Source organism: Podarcis cretensis (assembly GCF_951804945.1).
Source record: "Podarcis cretensis genome assembly, chromosome: 7".
Classification (NCBI taxonomy): domain Eukaryota; kingdom Metazoa; phylum Chordata; class Lepidosauria; order Squamata; family Lacertidae; genus Podarcis; species Podarcis cretensis.
The window spans coordinates 15,450,326-15,471,575 of record NC_137176.1 but is presented as its reverse complement, the minus strand read 5'-3'; the positions used below and the strand labels follow the sequence as shown (position 1 = coordinate 15,471,575).

The following is a 21,250-nucleotide window of genomic DNA, read 5'->3' as shown; positions in this document are numbered from 1 at the left end:
AAAAGGGCAAGATTGATGGGAAAGATCAAAAACCAGGAAAGCCAAGTATTTGTGAAAGACTGGAATAACTTTTTGACATATCTGAGAGACCACTGTAAACAGCTGAAATCATTGGCGGTAATACAATGACACTTGTAAAGTAACATGAACTTTGGATCTGATTGATATATAATAGATAGATTACAGTAAAAAATGCAGGAATAAAATTTAGAAATGGAATCCAGGGAGGGAGGGAGGTCTGAAGGTTTGAGAGAACCTTTTTCTGTTTCTGTTTTGGTTTTTTTGGTTGGAATTTTTATGTATAATCTTTACTTAAAATTAATAAGAAAATATTTTTTTAAAATAAAAATAAGTGTTGGGTGTGAAAAGATGAGTACAAGATTGGGATTCAAAACGGCATCAGAATAAGCCATCATGTCTATCATGGTAGGGCAAGAAAAACAGCTACAACAGATTAGACAGGCAGGCAGACTGCTAGCTAGGGATAATTGTAGTCCAAAAACCGGTGGAGAATTGTTGGGATTGTAGTGTAACAACAGCTGGAGACCCAAGTTTGGGAAACCCTGCTCTGGAACGTGCCAGAGTATCTTCTGGAACAATGGCAGGTTCTGCACATAGGTGTTTTGAGGTCCACACAAAACTGCGGAAAGGGTCCCAGAGAAGCAGGTTGAGTAAAAACACCAGTTTAGGATATTTCTTGATGTTACTCTGGCAGAGAGCACATGAACTACCATGGACAGAGACAAGCTATGAGGGCACAGATAAATGGGAAAGAACTTGTCAAAGGCTAAACTTAATAATAATAGTAATTTATTATTATTGAAAGACCTACATTGGCTCCTAGTATGTTTCCGAGCACAATTCAAAGTGTTGGTGCTGACCTTTAAAGCCCTAAACGGCCTCAGCCCAGTATACCTGAAGGAGCATCTCCACCCCCTTTGTTCAACCTGGACGCTAAAGTCCAGCTCCAAGGGCCTTCTGGTGGTTCCCTTACTGCAAGAAGTGAGGTTACAGGGAATCAGGCAGAGGGCCTTCTCAGTAGTGGTGCCCAACCTGTGGAATGCCCTCCTATCAGGTGTCAAAGAAATAAACATTTAGAATAAACATTTAGAATACATCTGAAGGCAGCCCTGTTTAAGGATGTTTTTAATGACTGGTTTCAATGTATTTTTAACCTTCTGTTGGAAGCTGCCCAGAGTGGCTGGGGAAACCCAGCCAGATGGGTAGGGTAGAAATTAGGATTGTTTGTTTGTTTGTTTGTTTGTTTGTTTGTTTGTTTGTTTGTTTCTCACTCACCCATATGGCCAGGCCTAATCAGCCACTCTGGCCGGCTCCCAACAGATTAAAAACAGAATAAAACATACAACATTAAAAACTTCCCTAAACAGGGATGCCTTCAGATGTCTTCTAAAAGTCGGGTAATTGTTTATTTCCTTGACATCTGATAGGAGGGCGTTCCATAGGGCGGGTGCCACTACCGAGAAGGCCCTCTGCCTGGTTCCCTGTAACCTCACCTCATGGTGAGCAAACTGCCAGAAGGCCCTCGGAGCTGGACCTCAGTGTCTGGGCTGAACAATGGGGGTGGAGAGGCTCCTTCAGGTATACTGGGCCGAGGTTGTTTAGGGTTTTAAAGGTCAGCACCAGCACTTTGAATTGTGCTCAGAAACATACTGGGAGCCAATGTAGGTCTTTCAGGACCGGTGTTATATGGTCTTGGCAGCCACTCCCACTTGCATTCTACAGTCTCATCGCCATGGTCCCCACTCAGACGATGACCACAATTTTTACCCTTTCTGATTCTGGTTCTTCCTCCACCAACTATAAGTAATGCCCCCTGCAGATTCAGGAGGGAAGAGCAGAGGTGGGAGTCCTGCTTCCCCAGCCAGGGCAGCTGCATCCTGGGAGGTGAAAATATCCACTTCCTTCTGCCTCTTTCCCCAAATTTCAGTCCCCCATCACCATATCCTCCTCCTCCATCTCAACCTGCCACTTCAGTCCCGAGCCTGGTGACACCTTGAGACTCATGACACTCATCCCTTCAAATATCCTGACAGTATTTCCCCTGTATTTCTTATTAACATGCGCTCCCCCCTCCGGAACTGCAGGATCGGAGGATTCCCACCCCACCCTAAAACAATGCTACAAATAAGCAATTATGCACTCATACGTAACACACCCCACCCAGTGTTCCCAACAAGGGGACCACCTTGAGAGTGGATCATAACGCAGCCAGCTGAACTTATTGGGAGGGACTTTGTGTTCTCAGGAAAACACAAGGCTTTGCTCTTTTTTTGTTTCTCACGCTCCAATCGTTAAAATTTAGCACAACATTTTGCTTTGCGCAGAGGAAAAATTAAACGTTACTTCTCATTAACGTCTCAGCGTTCCTCCTCAGCTGAATCTCTCTGGATCAAGTTTGGTCGAGTTCAAAGAAAACAACATAGCTCTGCTTAAAATGTATGCAAAGAATGTGAGTGGGGGGAAAGTTACATTTTTTTGTTTTGTTTGCTTTTAATTAGAGATGGATTTCTCATCTACATTACCCCAAGCAGGGTGGGAGAAATGAAGGACAGGCCCTGAAACTGAGCAGAGTCTGCCCTTTCTGGGCCTCCTCTAGGTTTACGTAAGACTTAAAACAATGCAAAAACAGAACCCTGTTCAGAGTCTTTTCACGTCAGCTGATCTTACGAGGCATGCAAATTGTGGAAAAGATTTCAGGTCTTGGTATATATATTCTGCAAGCTTTCATTGCAGATGCACAAAACATCAAGCAAGGTGCCTCGATGTTTTCAAAGCGTGTTGTTAAGCAATTTAATTTCCTTTTCCATTACTGACCAACCTCGCACACAGGTCCCAGATCTCGACATTCGTTGTTGGTTTTGGATGCTGCTCCCTCATTTCCACCCCAGTTGTGGGCCCCTGTTGCTCTGTATTGTATGTCACGAATGGCCTTGGCTAGAAAATGAAAATTGCCACTCTCAGGTGGAATTAACTTGAGCCGTCTACAGTAGCTCATAGTGGTCTAACCAGGACTGGTGCGGGTGGGAACAGCTTGCCATTGGAATTCTAGGACACAGAGTAGCTCTGCTATTTCGCTGCTGGGTTTTCCTGGGTTTTCCGTGTGAGAATCCAGTGTGGTACAGTGGTTAGGGAATCATGATGATAGATTGGGCAAGAGATTTTGGACATAATATAATGATGGAAGATTGGGAAAGGTTGTGGAAGAAAGGGGTTACGTTTACTGCCTGCAATGTGTTAAAGAAAAACATTATGAAAATGATGTATAGATGGTACTTAACCCCAGTAAAATTAGCAAAGATTTATCATACGAGTGATCATTTATGTTGGAAGTGTAAAGAAAAAGAAGGTACCTTTTATCATATGTGATGGACATGTCCTAAGGTAAAAGACTTCTGGGAAAAGATTTATAATGAATTGAATTTTTTTTTTAAATATACATTTATTAAGAAACCTTTCAACTTGGAATAATAGGATTGGAATTGCCCAAAAAGGATGTTAGATTGTTTTTGTATGCCACCACTGCAGCAAGAATCTTACTGGCTAAAAATTGGAAATCACAAGAAATACCAAGAAGAATGGCAGATGAAGATGTTGGACTTTTTGGAGCTGGCTGACCTGACTGGAAGAATCTGCAATCAGACAGAAGAGGAACACCAAGAAGATTGGAAGAAATTTAAAGATCATTTAGCTAGATATTGTAATATAAGATAAGTAAAACTACTTGTAAGTACCAAACTGGCCTCATCCCATCTCTCATCCCAACCTTGTGAGTATAATATGGGAAAGGGGAGAGCCATGTAGATCACCTTAAGCTCCTTGGATGATAGACAAGATACAAAAGCAAAAAACAAAAAAAGTAGCTGCATTGAACAGAAGCTGAGAATACAGAGAATTACTTTACTTTTCTGGTTAATCACCACAACAGTTATTAACACTGGGCTTCAGTAAAGCAAATAATTTAATTAGACAGTGCCTATATGGTATCGAGTGACAGAATAATTTGGCCACAATAAGGAAATTTTGTCCATGGTATGATGATTTTCCACCTAGTCGTTTTGACACTTGGGCACCCTCTTTGCAAAATTTAACAATTCCAAAATACAGACACACTTTCACTTTCGCAGGATTGAATATACTGCCTTCGGCTGTGCTTGAGGGTCAATTTCAAAAAATTCCGCCGGAAAAACGGTTGTGTCCCTGTGGAGATGGCAGTATTGAGTCAGTGGCTCATGTGCTTCTGGCTCACACCCTTTATAAAGATTTGAGGAGTGAGGTTCTTACCCCTCTACTTGGTCCATACTTGGTCGCTCAACCATTGCTACTATGTCCTATCTTTTAGCAGATCAAGATGATCAGGTGACAGCAAAAACTGCAAGGTTTTTAGTGGGGGCAATTAGAATAAGATCTGCTATTTGATTCTTGATGTAAAACCCCCGAATGTATTTTCTATAGTTAAGTTTTTACCTCTATCTTCAGTACATTTTATTTTATTGCTATGGTTAGTGGCTGATGCAAATTCAGATTCTTCTAATTCTGATTCAGATCAATGAACATTCAACTAGAGCAAGGAATTGTTTTGGAGTCCATTGCTTATGTCAAAGATGGGGAACATATAGCCACCCAAATGTTAATGGATTGATTTCCATCATGGAGGTCAGCTGATAGTTGTGGGAGCAGGAATCCATTATCTGAAAGAGCCACAGTTTCTCCCCTTCCTAACTTAAGGTGAATGGAGCTATCCACTGGGACGAGATTTCCCAACAGTCCTAGAACACCAGATTTCTGTTGCAAGTATTGCCACTTCACTGCATTGTACACATACTTTATATTTAATGTAGCTACAACAGGAGGAATGTAGTCTGCTTGCTTTGGATTATTTAGCTAAGATTGTAGTTATGTTGTTCCTGTAGTTCATGTAGCACATGTACAAGCATATTTGGCAAAAGCTAATAACCTGAACTTTTCTGTTCATTCTTGACTCTGAGGTTGACTAAAAGGAATGTTCCTCTGACAGACTAATAGCTTACCATTTGTATCTGAAACATCAGTGCCAGAAAAAAATTCAAAACACCAAGGTACTAACTATGCCCTTGTAACTGAAATCAAAACTCTACTTTTGCAGAGAAACCTGGAAAAGGGCAACTGATAGTCAACATTCAAACACAGATGTCCACATACCGCCAACAGCTACTGTTATTATAATTCAGAATTAAATAAAATATAAAGCGAAGCAGTATTATTTTGAATACAGTATAATCCTTGAAACGTTTTGGGATTCTCAAGAAAGGCAAAGCATTTCGGTGCTGCAGACAAGAGTTGCTCAAAAACTAACCAGCCAAGTTCACCCTAGGGCCAGTTTAGTGGGATTACAAAGGGCAATATAAATAATGGTTTAAGGGAACAGACCCAAAGTCTTTTTGGCTTAGCTCCTCTCCAGAGAAACCTTCTACTTCTCTTAGGCTTTTTAATGGTTGGGTTTAGTAGTTGCTGGTTGCATATATTATTCTTGGACTTTTATAACCTTTTTATTGTACTAAGAACATAAGATGAGCCTACTGGATCTGGCCAAAGGCCCATTGAGTCCTGCACTCTGTTCTCACGGTTGCCAACCAGATGCACTCCGTCAGGACTTGAGGGACACCATGACGGAAGCCAGGAGCTGGGGCAGAGCAACAGGAGCTCACCCCATTCTGGGGATTCGAACCGCTGACCTTCTGATCGGCAAGCCCAAGAGGCTCAGTATGAGAGAGGGAGAGAAACATTGTCCGCACCTTGCATTTTTTTAAAGGGCTGCTTAATCCTGTAGCACCTGGTTGTTCTGTAGCTCGTAACCTTATCGCCAAGCTGAGTTTGATAAACTATCCGAGGATCCTTTAACTTTCCCGTGGGCCAAAAAACATCTTTGGCAGGGTAATTTTGAGTTGAAAGCACCTTGGAGGAAAAGGGTTCTGCCTTTCTCTAGCCACCATTCTTCTAACCATTTTGTAGCTAATCTAGGCTGATTGAAGCTTTAAAGATGAATGGGAACCCTTTACAAAGTATTTGAAGATGCAACAAAGCGAACTGGACTCCTTGGCTGTTTTTGAATAAACATTCACAAACTTTTTATTGATATTTATCAGCTAAATAGTTTGAGGATCTATACAACTGTGTAACATGCAGAAAACAGCATTTTTAGAGAAATCAAAGTCTGGAACTGAGGGAAGTCGGGGGGTGGGGGTGGGTGGGTTCTGTGGGGGAAGGGAGGGGGAGGGATGGAAAATGGGGGAGAGATAAGGATGATATGTTTTTGGATAATACGTTTTGTTTTAATTTTAAATAAAAAAGTAATAAAAATAAAAATAAAAAGAAGCTTTAAAAAAAAGTGCAGGGGGGAAACCACAGAGAGTACTTGGTATAAGATGTAACTTGAGCCTAATAGTCTGTCTAGTCCAGCATCCAGTTATTAGAAGCCTTCCATGCTGACAAGCAGCACATGAAAGTGGTGGCCATGGAAATCAATGGAGGCCTGTATATTTTATCTTCATATTGGAGGAGATGAAGTCAGGGCTGTCTTACCCATAGGCGCTAGGGGTGCAGGGCACCTGGGCGCTGGGCTCTCAGGGGTGCCAGGCCGAGAGTCCGGGGCGGAGATTTGGAGTCCGGCGATTGAAGAGCCAGGCCAGCTGAGCGGAGCAGAGCCTGTTGGATCGCCGCAAGCTTTTCTGCTGTGGGCGCAGAGGCAGCTGACTGACTCCGCCCTCCTGCGCACCTGGGATTGGTGGGCCATCAAGAGGCTCACCCAGTGCATGCATGCTGCTCACATGAGGTGTGCAACTTCCCTGCCAAGCCTCTGTGGGAATTGCTTTCCTCCCTCCACCCACAGAGGCATGGGAGTGAGTTGTGTGGCCTGTTGGGAAACTGTGTACGTGCAGCTACTCACACAGAGTCAATGAAGGTTTGTCAGACAGCCAGAAGGCAATCTGAAGGAGTAAGTCTGCCTGGTGATAACAGAGACATGGAGACAACTCCCTGATTGGTCAAGCTCTCTCAAGGGAGTGATAATTAATGGCCTACTAACTGGAATGTGTTAGTTCAGTGTTCAGAGTTCAGTAGTTCAGTTGTTCTGTGTCAGTGTAGGAGTTGTGAGTCGTGTCAGAGAGAGCTAGCAAAAGATCCGTGTTCTGTTCCTGTAAATAGTCCACTGTATATAATAAACACCTAACTACAAGTTCCTGGTTCCTGCTTCGTCTATCCTGTCTGCAGCCAAGTCGCCAATTGCTTCCGTGGATTCTGCATGTACTCTGCTAGGTCTGGCTAAGGTCCTGCAATTAGTCAGAAAGTTGTGAAACACCAAATAGGTGCTCAACAACTCTGAGCTGCCCCCCTAAAAAAAGTTCAACAACTTTGGCCTTCCCCCCCCCAAAAAAAATGGGGGCTCTGGGCAGTTTTTTCCACCTCAGCGCCGCATATGCTAAAGACGGCCCTGGATGAGGTCAGCCTCTCCTCTTCCTTCCTGGTTCTGGGTCAAACCTTCTTTTAAAATCTGCTGCCTCCTCTCTGGCCAGAAGATGGTGCTGGAGTACCAGAGGCTCCCATTTCAGTGGGCAGGTACTTTTATTTCTCTAGGAAGCATTGCACCAAGTGTTCCCAAACATGAAAAGTGGGCTGTGGGAGGGACCAAACTATTATTTCATCTACCTCTTCTGGGAGGAAAAAGAGAGCTTTTTATGTTTCTTCACCTGCTGGTTGCCACTTCTCCGGGAAGTTGCTTTGATACTATTTTCTGTTGCCTAGTGGAGTATCTTCCTTATCACAATGGGATCCCAGCCAATCAGGGATCACACTGTGAATGGAATGACATCACAATTCCAAAAAGCCAATGAGATGTGATTTTCTGGCTTGCCTGTCTTTAAGGGCAAATGTAGCCAACTCAGAGTGAGGGAAATGCTTCCTGTATTGCATTATTCTAGACTGGGGAAAGGAAAACAGAAGGCTTGTCACATCCAGGTGGAAGGGGAGTGTAGCTGCCATGATAGCAGCTCTCATGGCTACCTGTAAAGCTGATATGTTTGGGGACCCTGTTTAGTAAGACAAGTTAGAAGTAGCTCTTTGGGTTACTGCATAGAATACTTTAACAGACAAAAGTGGTTTTCTGTGAGGGATTTAGCGTTCGCTCAGGAAAATTGAATATAACAACTCTGAACCTCTGGAAAAGAGAGGTTGAGGAAAACCCTCCCCTGTGACAATAATACAATTTGAGGTTGAAATTGTAGTACAACTCATGCTTTTCATGCTGAAGGTCCCAGGTTAAAACTCTCTTGGGAAAATGCTCAGCAGATAATGTGAAAGACTAAATCTGGGTATAATCAAAATGGAGACCAATTATTTAGAAAGCAGAAGTACTCAGGTTTGACTAATACAACCAGTTCTTTCAGAATAGCTTCCTGAGGTTTGCAGGCAACCATTGTATGAATAACTTTGTTGAAACCTCTCGGTAACCCATATTTCCACATGTTGGGTCCTGTTCTAAAATTTAGGGGAAACAAACAATGGTGCTTGCTCACGAGTAAGTATGCATGAGTTTGCAGTCATAATCAGTTTCATTCTTGGTTCATTTTCTCATAAAACGCAAACAGTTGTGGTACTCAGACTACACTAATTGGCAATAATATTGCATTTCGGCAAGCCTTTGGCATCAGGTATACCTTCCCTTGCCAAACCACTGTCTTCTTTCCAAAAAGTAATCTTTCCTGATTTTCAGAGAAGATATTAGCCCAAAATAAGTAGTTGTTAGAAAATTCTTAATAAAAACCAGAGAGCAACAATATATCCAAAACATTGCAGTCCACATGCAACTCTATGCCTTTATGTTCGCATTAGCCATCAGCAGATATAAAAGAACATCTCCCTGAGGCTAAATGGTTGCAGGATGTCTTTCCTGCTATTGACAAATAATTCTAGAATACACCCAACTATATAAATCAGTGCCTGACTCTGAAGCTTTGAAGCTTTCCCAAATGAAGTGCGTGAGGCAAAAAATCAACTACTCCAAACTCGAACAAAGCAGCTTTGGAACAGGAGCCAGCAAATTTACAAGCTGAGAAACCCACTCTGGAAAATAACATTTTCTGTGCTCCTGCCCAAACCCCATTCATTTCAATGGATTGCAGCTGGAAGGAGCACCCTACAACTGGAAGCACCCAGAGTCTTGGGCATTTTATATACAGTGGTACCTCGGTTTCAGAACAGCCCTGTTTACCAACTATTCGGTATAAGAACTCCGCAAAACCGGAAGTAGCGTCCTGGTTAGCGAACATTACCCCGGTCTAAGAACGGAAGCCGAATGGTGGAAGGGTACTGGCAGTGGGGAGGCCTCATTAGGAAAAGCACACCTCAGTTTAAGAACAGCTTTGGTTTAAGAACGGACTTCCGGAATGGATTAAGTTTGTAAGCTGAGGTAGCACTGTTCAGCTTTTGAAAAAAGTTTGCAAACCGGAACATTTGCAGTGTTTGGGTCCCAAGCTGTTTGAGTACCAAAGCGTTTGAGAACCAAGGTACCACTACGGCGATTTGCTCCCTGCTGTTCTCACTACCCTCTCCACAAAATATACTGTTCCTCGTGATCATCTACTGTATCTCCCATCCCCAACCCTTCTTTCCATCACTTTGGTTGCAGCAGAACAAAACTTTTCCAAAAAAGCTTGGAACCAGAATAGGTTTTACACATTTCTGCAAAATGTGGCTCACTCACTGTCGCTACTCTTTTGGTTCATTCTCCACATCAGATTAACTTACTTTTAGGATGTCTTCTCAAGGAGGGCACCAAGGAGAAAGTAACTTTAGATGAAGTATACCTTGAAGATTTACCACTTTGGCAGTGGAATGTTCCACCATGTGAGTTATATCTAGGTTCTTGTTTAAGTAGGACATTTACTCCCCACCCCTATCCTGGTGTAACTGAGAAGACAAGCAGAAAATCCTTCTTAAAATGATAACAGATGTGTCGTCTACAGCACAAATACACTATCGTGCTAGTTTCATTACGGCAGTCTCCATCGCTTCCAACAAACTTTGCTGGGGCAGAATGGGAGTCAGGACAGGGTTCCTGTTTCCAGTGTAAAGGAACACCTGTTTATAGAATATTTATGATAAAAGGAGGTCAGTGGAGCCAACGACATCTGTAATCTTCAGATCTAGAGTGAGATGTATACGACGGAATTATCCACGAGCAATGCGAGATCCATGAGACCAATTTGGGTTATCATTCATCCTTGATCAATTCTACTACAGCTTTCTCAGTTGATGGTTATTTTAAATGCAAAGATCAGGCAGTTTAACACACTTTTTTTTAAAAAAAATCACTGCTGTTCTGTTAACATGACTGTTATGTACTGAGTTGAATAGGATCCAAAATGCAGCAGTCTGATTGGTCCCAGAACAGTAGGATCCAAAATGCAGCAGTCTGATTGGTCCTAGAACAATGCAACAGTATAATTGGTCCGCAGGAGCCACCCATTCCAGATCCAGCTGGAAGTGAATCCACAACCTGATTGGCCTACAGGAGGATCCCGGAATTAGCCAATCACGTGCAGCCCATTGTGTAAATAATGTACCAGTATATAAGCAGATATTGTGGGGAAACCTCCATTCCTGCTCAGCACTATGAGCTGAATAAAGAGCATGAAATCCACTCTCAACTCTGAGTAAATTTCAATGACCCTTCAAAATGTAAAGCTAACTGCAAGTGGCCATTGTCTCAAGTATTGGAAAATGCTAACTATTGTATAGGATCAGTTATTTCTTTAGCCGCTCATCACTCTGGATGCTCAAACAACCATAGACTGATGAATGTCCCGATTTCTCCAGTTAAACGGGTCTCAGGAAACAGCCTGGGAAGGAGACTTCTGCTTGGGACCTTGAAGTCTGTCAATCAGCATAGACTATACTGTACTAAATAGACCAATGAAATAGACATTTCAGAATTTTGCAGGAAGGAAAATAGATACCATGCTGCAGATTGTTTGTGCAGGAAACAGAGGGTTTATTAATGATGACAAGTGCGCATCAAATAGTAAAAAAGAGAGGAAAGTGTAAATGAAAAAATAAAGCATATAATATTACCAACTGGGAAACTGGTGTTCTTTGTTGATTATGTGTCCATTTTACGAAGAAACTAGTAGACACGTCTCCAAATTAGTAAAAGGAAAAAACTAATTTTAATCGTTTAACTACATTTAATTATGTTTTTAATATTTTGTTGGGAGCCTCAGTTCCAAGTAAACATGCTGATAACTTGGTGAAACGATTCAGCGGAACATTTTATCTGTGCATGCAGTGGGGAGAGATAATGATGTCTTATATATAGGATAATGTATGTGTTACTTTTCATGAGGTAAATCAGTTAATGTACTATATACATAATAGTATTTAGATCATCACTCTATATTCATACAAGGAGGAGGCAAATGATCGAACCCATTTCTCCTCACATTACTGGGTCAATTTCATGACTTTTGGGTCAAACCGCTCTCTACACCTCTGATTAGGCTTACTCTTGAGTGTCTAGAATTGTGGGCATGCTGAACTAGTTTGTTGGGTACACAGAGGCAAGAGCAAGGAAGATCTGGGACACAACAAATTAGCTCCGCATGAGACAATTACGAGAAAATTGCTCACATTAGTGGCTTCCTAGTTGGGCACTTTGATGGCAGAAAGTGAGGAGGAATTAAAGAACCTTTTAATGAGGGTGAAAGAGGAGAGCACAAAATATGGTTTGAAGCTCAACATCAAAGAAACGAAGATCATGGCCACTGGTCCCATCACCTCCTGGCAAATAGAAGGGGAAGAAATGGAAGCAGTGAGAGATTTTACTTTCTTGGGCTCCATGATCACTGCAGATGGTAACAGCAGTCACGAAATTAAAAGACGCCTGCTCCTTGGGAGAAAAGCAATGACAAACCTAGACAGCCTCTTAAAAAGCAGAGACATCACCTTGCCAACAAAGGTCCATATAGTTAAAGCTATGGTTTTCCCAGTAGTGATGTATGGAAGTGTGAGCTGGAATATAAAGAAGGCTGATCAACAAAGAATTGGTGCTTTTGAATTATGGTGCTGGAGGAGACTCTTGAGAGTCCCATGGACTGCAAGAAGATCAAACCTCTACATTCTTAAGGAAATCTGCCCTGAGTGCTCACTGGAAGGACAGATTGTGAAGCTGAGGCTCCAATACTTTGGCCACCTCATGAGAAGAGAAGACTCCCTGGAAAAGACCCTGATGTTGGGAAAGATGGAGGGAACAAGGAGAAGGGGATGACAGAGGACGAGATGGTTGGATAGTGTTCTCTGACCAATCTGAGGGAGGCAGTGGAAGACAGGAGTGCCTGGCGTGCTCTGGTCCATGGGGTCACGAAGAGTTGGACACGACTAAACAACAACAACAACAACAAGCTGGGCACTTGCAGTTCACCCTCTGCGATTGCACAAACCAAAAGCCTGAAATATTGAACCAAAACATCTGTTTTTATGGGGCGGGGGCAAACTGTATAGAGGATAAAAGGGGATGTCACATGTTCCATAGCATAGGACCCCCAGTACCCGGTACAACTTCAAAATCTCTTGTCTTCCTTTCTGAGAAACTTTACAACTGTCAGAACATACTGAAAGCAAAATGCTCCAGATTGCATCAGTATCATTGTGTCTCCCTTTCTCACGGTACGGCCGCTGGTCTACGAAATTCTACACCTTCACCCACCCCCTTTTCTCCACAGTCTCCCTTCATCCGCAGTCTTCGACGTTCTCCTCAGTTCTTAAGACAATCTGTTTTGGATAGGTTTCAGTCTTCCCTACTGCTGATTCAGGGCTTCTCTCCCCACGTTCCTGTCTAACATATGGGGCAGATTATGCTTTCCTTTGATTGTGTGATTTAAATCACCTTTGCTGCCCAGCAGCTTGCCACAGCTCAGCCTACAAAGGGAACTGCCTGCTGGGCTCTAAGGAGATTAGATTCTGAAAATGTTAGGCTGGGTCGATGCTGTAATAATTGTACCTTGCAAGGAGGGCAGGTCGTCATCATTCAGCAGGTATACCGGGTGCACAGCAAACCTGGCCAAGAGAAAGAATAAGATATGAGGAGAAAAACTGCATTTTCTAAGAGATCTTCCCAGTCAGATTTAGTTACTGGCCCATGTGTATTCATGTGTTTCTAATGGAACAGATAAAGGGCACAGAATTACATTTCAATTCAGTAATGCAAAAGCCTGTTTTGAAGTCTGCTTTAGCTGATATTTTTCAGTAGGTTCTGAGATGCTGAGCGTGTGTTGCAACACGCTGTGTCTTGAAAACAGCTTGGGGAAAATGGGTTGAACCAGAACATGACAAGTCATGACTAGGTGTGGGGAGAATTTAAAGCCAATTCTTTCACACTTGGTTTAAAAAATATGACAAATGGAACAGAGCCAGCCTCCAAAATTCGCACTTATCTGAATTTTGTGGTGTAGTCCTTCAACCAGTGTTTACCAAAATACATGTTAGGGGCAGGTGTGCTTCAAAATAACTATATTAGTGAAAATAGCATCCAAAACTGGATTATATTAGGAGAAATTGCTAGCAACCATGTGTACATAGCCAGAACTGCATTAAAAATGTGTTTATTAGGAGAAATTCACACAAAAATGCTGAAGAATTTTCATGAGGATTTAAAAATAATACGTTTCCGAGCCCAATTCAAAGTGTTGGTGCCGACCTTTAAAGCCCTAAACGGCCTCGGCCTGTATACTTGAAGGAGCATCTCCACCCCCATCGTTGAGCCCAGACACTGAGATCGAGCGCCAAGGGCCTTCTGGCAGTTCCCTCACTGCGAGAAGTGAGGTTACAGGGAACCAGACAGAGGGCCTTCTCGGTAGTGGCACCCACCCTGTGGAACGCCGTCCATTCAGATGTGAAAGAAATAAGCAGCTATCCTATTTTTAAAAGGCATCTGAAAGCAGCCCTGTTTAGGGAAGTTTTTAATATTTAATGCTGTATTGTTTTTAACACTCGATTGGGAGCCGCCCAGAGTGGCTGGGGAAACTCGGCCAGATGGGTGGGGTATAAATAAAAAAATATTATTATCATCATCATCATCATCATCATCATCATCATCATCATCACTCAAACTGATGCAGAAATGTGGAGAGCAGAATTTAAGACTGGAAAAAATGAGAAATGGAGAGAAATAAAACTGACAGACCCTTCCATCCCTATACTTGGGTATACAATAGAGCATTTTCACATGAGTACTTTCAAAGCCACGGAAAAGTCAACTTTGATATGACATCAATATAGCAAACATATCTGCCACACGTTCGTTTTACCTCCAACTATCCTGTCAGAAGAGAAATAGATACAGACAAAGACCACCTCAGAGCCTGCTCCAGCTTGACTAACCCCCTCCCTGCAACAGCAGTCCTCTGGGAAGTATTGTAGAGAAGTGAGAAATATAGGCGAGAGGAGAGAGAAACATAGGCAAAAACCACAAATTCTGCTCCAGTTGGACTCCCCATCCTGGACCACAGCTGCCCTGTTTTTGACACCTTTTCATATGTTGATATTGTTTGCTGTGGTTTCTTACAAAATGCAGTATAATGTTTCTTTTAAGTCAGCTTGAAAGGATGTATATAACTCTAATAAATACATAAAAAACATAAATAAATGATTGTCAATATATTGTATAATATTCCCATTAATTTTGTTTTGTGTTATGGGGAGCTCCCAGAAGATCTAAATCTAGAACCAGGCAGCTGGATTAAGGCTTTAACAGAACTATATTCCAGGCAACACCATCTCAACATGGCTGACCTGGTGGGTCAAACAACCTTTACCACTTCAGTCAACAATTGAGCACTCACATAGGTGAAATCTACACACATATAAAAAACACTGGGGAAATGTTTTGAAAAATACATTGAATTTGGCATAGCTCACTGTCGCCATCTAGTGCAACATTTGTATCTTTCATTTTACAGCACAGCTTTTATTTGCAGCTGTGCAGCTGAGTCCATAGTGAAATGCTCTTCCATTGAAATAAAAATATTAAAAATTGCGCCCCTAGTAAGCTAGGCTAGAACCTTTCTATGTGGGAATTATTTTGTATGGAGGAATATTCAATTATGTGAGTAAGAAATGGTATAGCCGTGGCATATGTTTACTGCCTTGGTTTGTTTGTTTGTTTGTTTGTTTTTTCTGCTGCTGTCTTCTTCATTGACCTTGGAAAGGATGCTTCCATTTTGATTTTTTGTTCTCATAAGCCAACCTGGGTGAGCAAACACTGACCTAAATTCAGTAAAAGTTAGTGAATTCAGTAAAAATTTGCACTGAGGTCTTGTTGAGATGAATGAACCTATTTAAGCCACGCTAAACCTGTCCCATTTATTTCAATGCATTTAAGTACAACAGATGATTTTTGGATTGGGCTTCTATTTATGTCTAATAATAATAATAATAATAATAATAATAATAATAAATTTTTATTTATGCCCCGCCCTCCCTGGCCAGAGCCGGGCTCAGGGCAGCTAACACCAGTAAAATTACAATAAAAACATAATGGGGGGGGGGACAACCAATTTACTAAAATACAGGTTAAAATACAATTTAAAATGCAGCCTCATTTTAATAGTAGCCCATAGATCAAAACCATAAGGGGAGGGAAACATAAGGGTCAGATTGAGTCCAAACCAAAGGCTAGGCGGAACAGCTCTGTCTTGCAGGTCCTGTGGAAAGATGTCATGTCCCGTAGGGCCCTAGTCTCTTGTGACAGAGCGTTCCACCAAGTCGGGGCCAGTACTGAAAAGGCCCTGGCCCTAGTTGAGACCAATCTAACCACCTTGTGACTTGGGACCTCCAAAGTGTTGTTATTTGTGGACCTTAAGGTCCTCCGCGGGGCATACCAGGAGAGGCGGTCCCGTAGGTACGAGGGTCCTAGGCCGCTTCGTATACACAGAATCTGCTTCCGAAACTAGCATCTTGTCGTTCCTGAGCTAGGCCAGTCAAGCACACAGGGCTTGCCTACCTTACTTTCTCAAGCTGCCATAGTTTGTTTCAAAGAATTTTGGGATGTGTAGGCCTATAGAGAACACATGCTCTCCCAGTGCTTGTCTATTTGCATCTCTTCCTATCTTTAGCAAGAACGGTGTAGATGCAGGCTCAGTGCCTATTGAAAAGTAGATATTATTAAGCACATCTGGTGATAGTTTACAAAACAATGTGCCTATTTGTTCAGCATGTTAATGCATTGCAACAATGCAAAGAATGTTCTAATGCATGAAAAGGAATCTACCATTTTAAACCACTGAATTGCTTCGGTCAGTAGAGCAGGAGACTCTTAATCGCAGGCTTGTGGGTTTGAGCCTCGTGCTGGGCAAAAATACTCCTGTGTTACAGGGGGCTGGACTAGATGACCCTCCCAGTCCCTTCCAACTGTACAATACTATGATTCTATCATTTTGAACATAAAACACAGCAGAAATACCCACTTTTTAGCTTAAGGGACTGAACTACAAACCAAGAAGTCCCTGATTCAAATCTTGCTTTTGCCATGAACTCAGCAGCTGGAAACTTTCTTTCCACCTCAGCTCCCCCATCTGCAAAATGCTGAATAAGACTCACTTATGGGGGTTATTGTAGGCATTCCAAGTAGATAATGCGTATGAAGTGGTTTGATTAATAATAATAATAATAATAATAATAATAATAATAATAATATATTATACCTATGTACCTACGGGACCGCCTCTCCTGGTATGCCCCGCAGAGGACCTTAAGGTCCACAAATGACAACATTTTGGAGGTCCCAGGTCGCAAGGTGGTTAGATTGGTCTCAACTAGGGCCAGGGCCTTTTCAGTACTGGCCCCGAACTGGTGAACGCTCTGTCACAAGAGTCTAGGGCCCTGTGGGACTTGACATCTTTCCTCAGGGCCTGCAAGACAGAGCTGTTCTGCCTGGCCTTTGGTTTGGACTCAGTCTGACCCTTATGTTTCCCTCCCTTTATGGTTTTGATCTTAACCTGTATTTTAAATTGGGTTTTTTCTTTTCCTATTATGTTTTAACTGTAATTTTACTGGTGTTAGCCACCCTGAGCCCGGCTCTGGCTGGGGAGGGCAGGGTATAAATAAATATTATTAATAATAATAATACCCCACCCATCTGGCTGAGCCTCCACAGCCACTCTGAGCGGTTCCCAATCGAATATTAAAAACACAATACAGCATTAAACATTAAAAACTTCCCTGAACACTTGAAAGCGGTCTAAAAATGTTAATTAGCCATGCTGACGATGATGGGATGTGGCATAGTGTAATGTCTGAATATTACAGCCAGAATACAACACAGTTATTAATGCTTGAACACACCTTTCAGGGATTTTTTTTTTAGGGTGCAGTTGGACACAAATTGCGCCGCTGATGGGGAAAGCTGATGATGTGCAACTGAAAAAGCGGGAGGGAACTAGACACGTTAGGCATATTAAGTACTGAAATAACAGGCAATATCAGGAACAGTATGCACACCAATTATATTACAGTAGAATGTGTGCAGTTCCCATACTTACACTGCCCAGTCATATTAAAATGCCTCCTAATTTTTGGCCAGAATCTCTCCTATTTCGCCTTCAGGCAGCTAACGCTTCATCACCTCCTTGGAAATACCCTCAAAGTACCCCTGCTTTTGAGCCCTTGTCCTATCCTGCACTCTTATGTTTCTCCTTCTACAGCCAATGCAAAACAGCTGGGCTGGAGTCCCGCTCAGACAAAGGCAGGCATATTATAATGGATGTAACGACAGAGGTTTTCTGTTTCTACAGAGAGTCGGGCTCTGCTTCTACTTTTGAGCACAACGCTTGCATTTATGAGCCTCTCAACACTATGAGGTTTGGCTGAGACCATGCAACAGTGGATCATCATCATCATCATGGTCTTGGAATTTGGGGACACTGCAATTTTTTAAAAAATGTTATTTAAAAAATGCTTAAGGGACGCGGGCGGCGCTGTGGTCTAAACCACAGAGCCTAGGGCTTGCTGATCGGAAGGTCGGTGGTTTGAATCCCTGTGACAGGAAGAGCTCCCGTTGTTCGGTCCCAGCTCTTGCCCACCTAGCAGTTTGAAAGCACACCAAGTGCAAGTAGATAAATAGGTACCGCTCCGGCGGGAAGGTAACGGCGTTTCCGTGCACTGCTCTGGTTCGCCAGAAGTGGCTTAGTCATGCTGGCCACATGACCCAGATGCTGTCTGTGGACAAACGCTGGCTCCCTTGGCCTACAGAGCGAGATGAGTGCACAACCCCAGAGTTGTCCATGACTGGACCTAATGGTCAGGGGTACCTTTACCTTTATTGTAAGAAACAAAGTATTATTCCACAATTATTCTACAGATGTCTTTTTATGGATTCTATATCAGCAGGTCTCTCTCTTAGGGATAACTTTACACACCTTTAAGCAGAGCCTCATGAATGTTTGCCTGACATTTTTACTCTTTAGGTAAAGGTAAAGGGACCCCTGACCATTAGGTCCAGTCGTGGCTTACTCTGGGGTTGCGGCGCTCATCTCGCTTTATTGGCCAAGGGAGCCGGCGTACAACTTCCAGGTCATGTGGCCAGCATGACTAAGCTGCTTCTGGCAAACCGGAGCAGCGCACAGAAACGCCGTTCACCTTCCCACGAGAGCGGGATTTACTCTTTAAATCTGCACTAAAAAGCATGTTTGAACCTCGCTTGTACTGCCACTTGTGAAAGCGAGTAACGCAGGAAAAAGGCAAAAGGAATATCCAAGTGAAGAGTCTCACAATCCCTCAGGTTTGGAATTTCATTTCCATACAGACAATGAATACTCCTGTTTTAAAATTTCCATCCTAGTAGAATTGCATGTGGAAATCATGAAGCCAAAAATTATGTCTGCCTATTGAGGAGTGCTAGCGAAGATGAAAATGGGCAATTTAACACTAATACCAAATAATAAGACTGCTTCTTAAAATGCAGCAAACCCAGTAGGTTGCTTTCCACGAAGAGCTGTCTCAAACCATAAATTAACAACAAAACCCTCTGCTAATATATACCCCCCCTGCCAGGGATCCTTTTAGTGTTTAGATGCAATAGCTTTAGACTAAAACATGCAGGCCTTAACAATATTGGCTGACATCTACACAAAGACGTGTGTTTACTGGGCTGCTTTAAGTTGTGGGGCTAAACAGGTCTAAACTGAGTCGCATTAACGTTTTAAACTGGCATTTTGCCTTTTTAAGGATCCTGGGAAGTAGGAGAATAGTGTGTTTGAGTACTTGATCTGGCGAATGACTCCACAGATCATTTTTTAAAATGTTTTTAGAACCCCACCAAAATGAATATTCAGTGGGGCTGTAAACCTTTTAATGGCAGCAAGAAAATTAATGGGGGGGTTTGAAGGGGCAGTAATATGGTATGTGCCTTTTATCTAGCAGGCAGAGTTACCGTCCTACACCACACAGTGAGTCCCAGGAAACTTTCTTTTACTCAGAAAAGTATGGGTAGGAATTAGAAACAATGTACAACTCTTAGATTAATACTTTCAATATGAGCGAACTGTGGCTATCTGGCATGCTTGAAGAAACAGTACTGTCCAAAACATGAGAATGTGTATATTCTCAAAATCTGAGCTACACATTCCTACGATTATACGGCTGTGTACAAACCATTATTTAAAGTGCATAGGAGTCCTAAAAGAATCTTGGAAACTGTCGTCTGTTAAGTGTCATGGCTTCAGGGAGGAGGAAGAGGATCCCGGCGAGGGGGGGCAGCTGAGAGTGTGTCACGCAGGAACAATCTGGGGAGGGGGAAGGAGAGGTTGGTGGAGATAGTACTCATGGGGTGAAAGAGGATGATGAGGGGACAGGGGCTAGGGCACAGGAAGATGAGGAGTGGGACCCCTCGCCAGAGCCAGGGAGGCCCCCTTGCCCACGAACATGACGGGTTCTAAGACGTAGGGAACAGTGGATGGGGCATTCCAGGAAGCAGAGGGCCTGCAGCCTGGATCACTAGCTGGCCAGGTGAGCAAGGAGGCATGTGATTCATCAGCTGGGGCAAGCTGAGAGCTGGTGAGGGTCCCAGGCCACATCAAGCCCAGATGCTGCAATCAGCAGACACAGTATAGGGTTGCCATATTCCCAGAAGTGAAAATCCAGACAAGGTTGTTGACCTTTTTAACCTTTTTTAAAAAAACCATTTATCTGGTTTTTCAACTTGCCTCAAGTTGAAAAATCAAACATAAATCATAAAAACAAGATTCCAAGGAATCTCCTGGATTTCCATCCTCCCCTTTGTGGGTCCTATTATGAATCATTTCCTCCCGCATCTTTTATGATGCTCCAAATCCTTTGCCTCTTCCATTATGTCCAGAATTCAACCTTAAACTGCAAGTGATATTCCAATCCTACTAACGAGTATAGCTGTTTACAATGGTCTGAAGATCAAGTTATACATTTCCCCCATTCTTTATTAAAATTTTGGTCTTCCTGATTTCTGACTCTTCTGTTCATTTTAGCCATTTCAGCATAGTCCGTTAACTTCATCTGCCATTTTTCTCTCGTTGAGCTTTTTTTGGGGGGGGGGTCAAAGTTGTTGAACATCTCCCTCCCAAAACATAAGTCTTTGGGCTTCTTTGGATTTTTATAGCCTTTTTCTTTAAAAAAAAAAAATAATGGCCAAGTTGCCATAAGTCCGGGTTTCCCCAGACATTTTGCTGATTCGGCAAAAATCTGCCCAGACGCCATTTTGACAGCCCGACTCCCAGATGGGAAAACCCAGACGTATAGCATTCCTAGTGTAAGAAGGCAGCAGAGCTGAGCTGCTGTGTCTGGCCAACTGCCCATGTTGAGGGACCTCACCTGGGATTCTCCTTGGACCTTCATGTGTTTCTACTTCGAGACTGACTCTGGACCGTACCCTGACTGCTGAACTCCTATCTTGGCTTACCTGGACTGACCCCAGACTGCGTTTCCTGATTTCTGAACTTGGCTTGTGTGGATTGGCTTCTGGACTTGGAACGTTGTCTCGGCACACTGTCTGTCTGCTAGGTAGGCCAGGGGATCAGGACATTAAGATGGGTTACCAGACGTCCCTGGTTCCCGGGGACAGTCCCTGGATTTGCAAATCTTTCCCCGGGAAATGTGGCAGTGGCAATCTCAGCAGCCTGGAGCCAGCCTGGTAGTGCAGTTGGCTCTGGCGGGCTTCAGGAGCTGCTCGCTGCCG

General features: G+C 42.9%; 1 protein-coding gene across 1 annotated transcript in view; it reads right to left on the bottom strand.

Moving 5' to 3' along the window:
- The window catches only part of FBXL7 (F-box and leucine rich repeat protein 7), a 207,842-nt gene that overhangs the window by 176,125 nt on the left and 10,467 nt on the right, over nucleotides 1-21,250 (bottom strand). The window contains exon 2 of the mRNA XM_079985024.1: nucleotides 13,049-13,104. The gene's annotated coding sequence lies outside the window, so the exon portion shown is untranslated. The remainder of the gene's footprint in view (nucleotides 1-13,048; nucleotides 13,105-21,250) is intronic.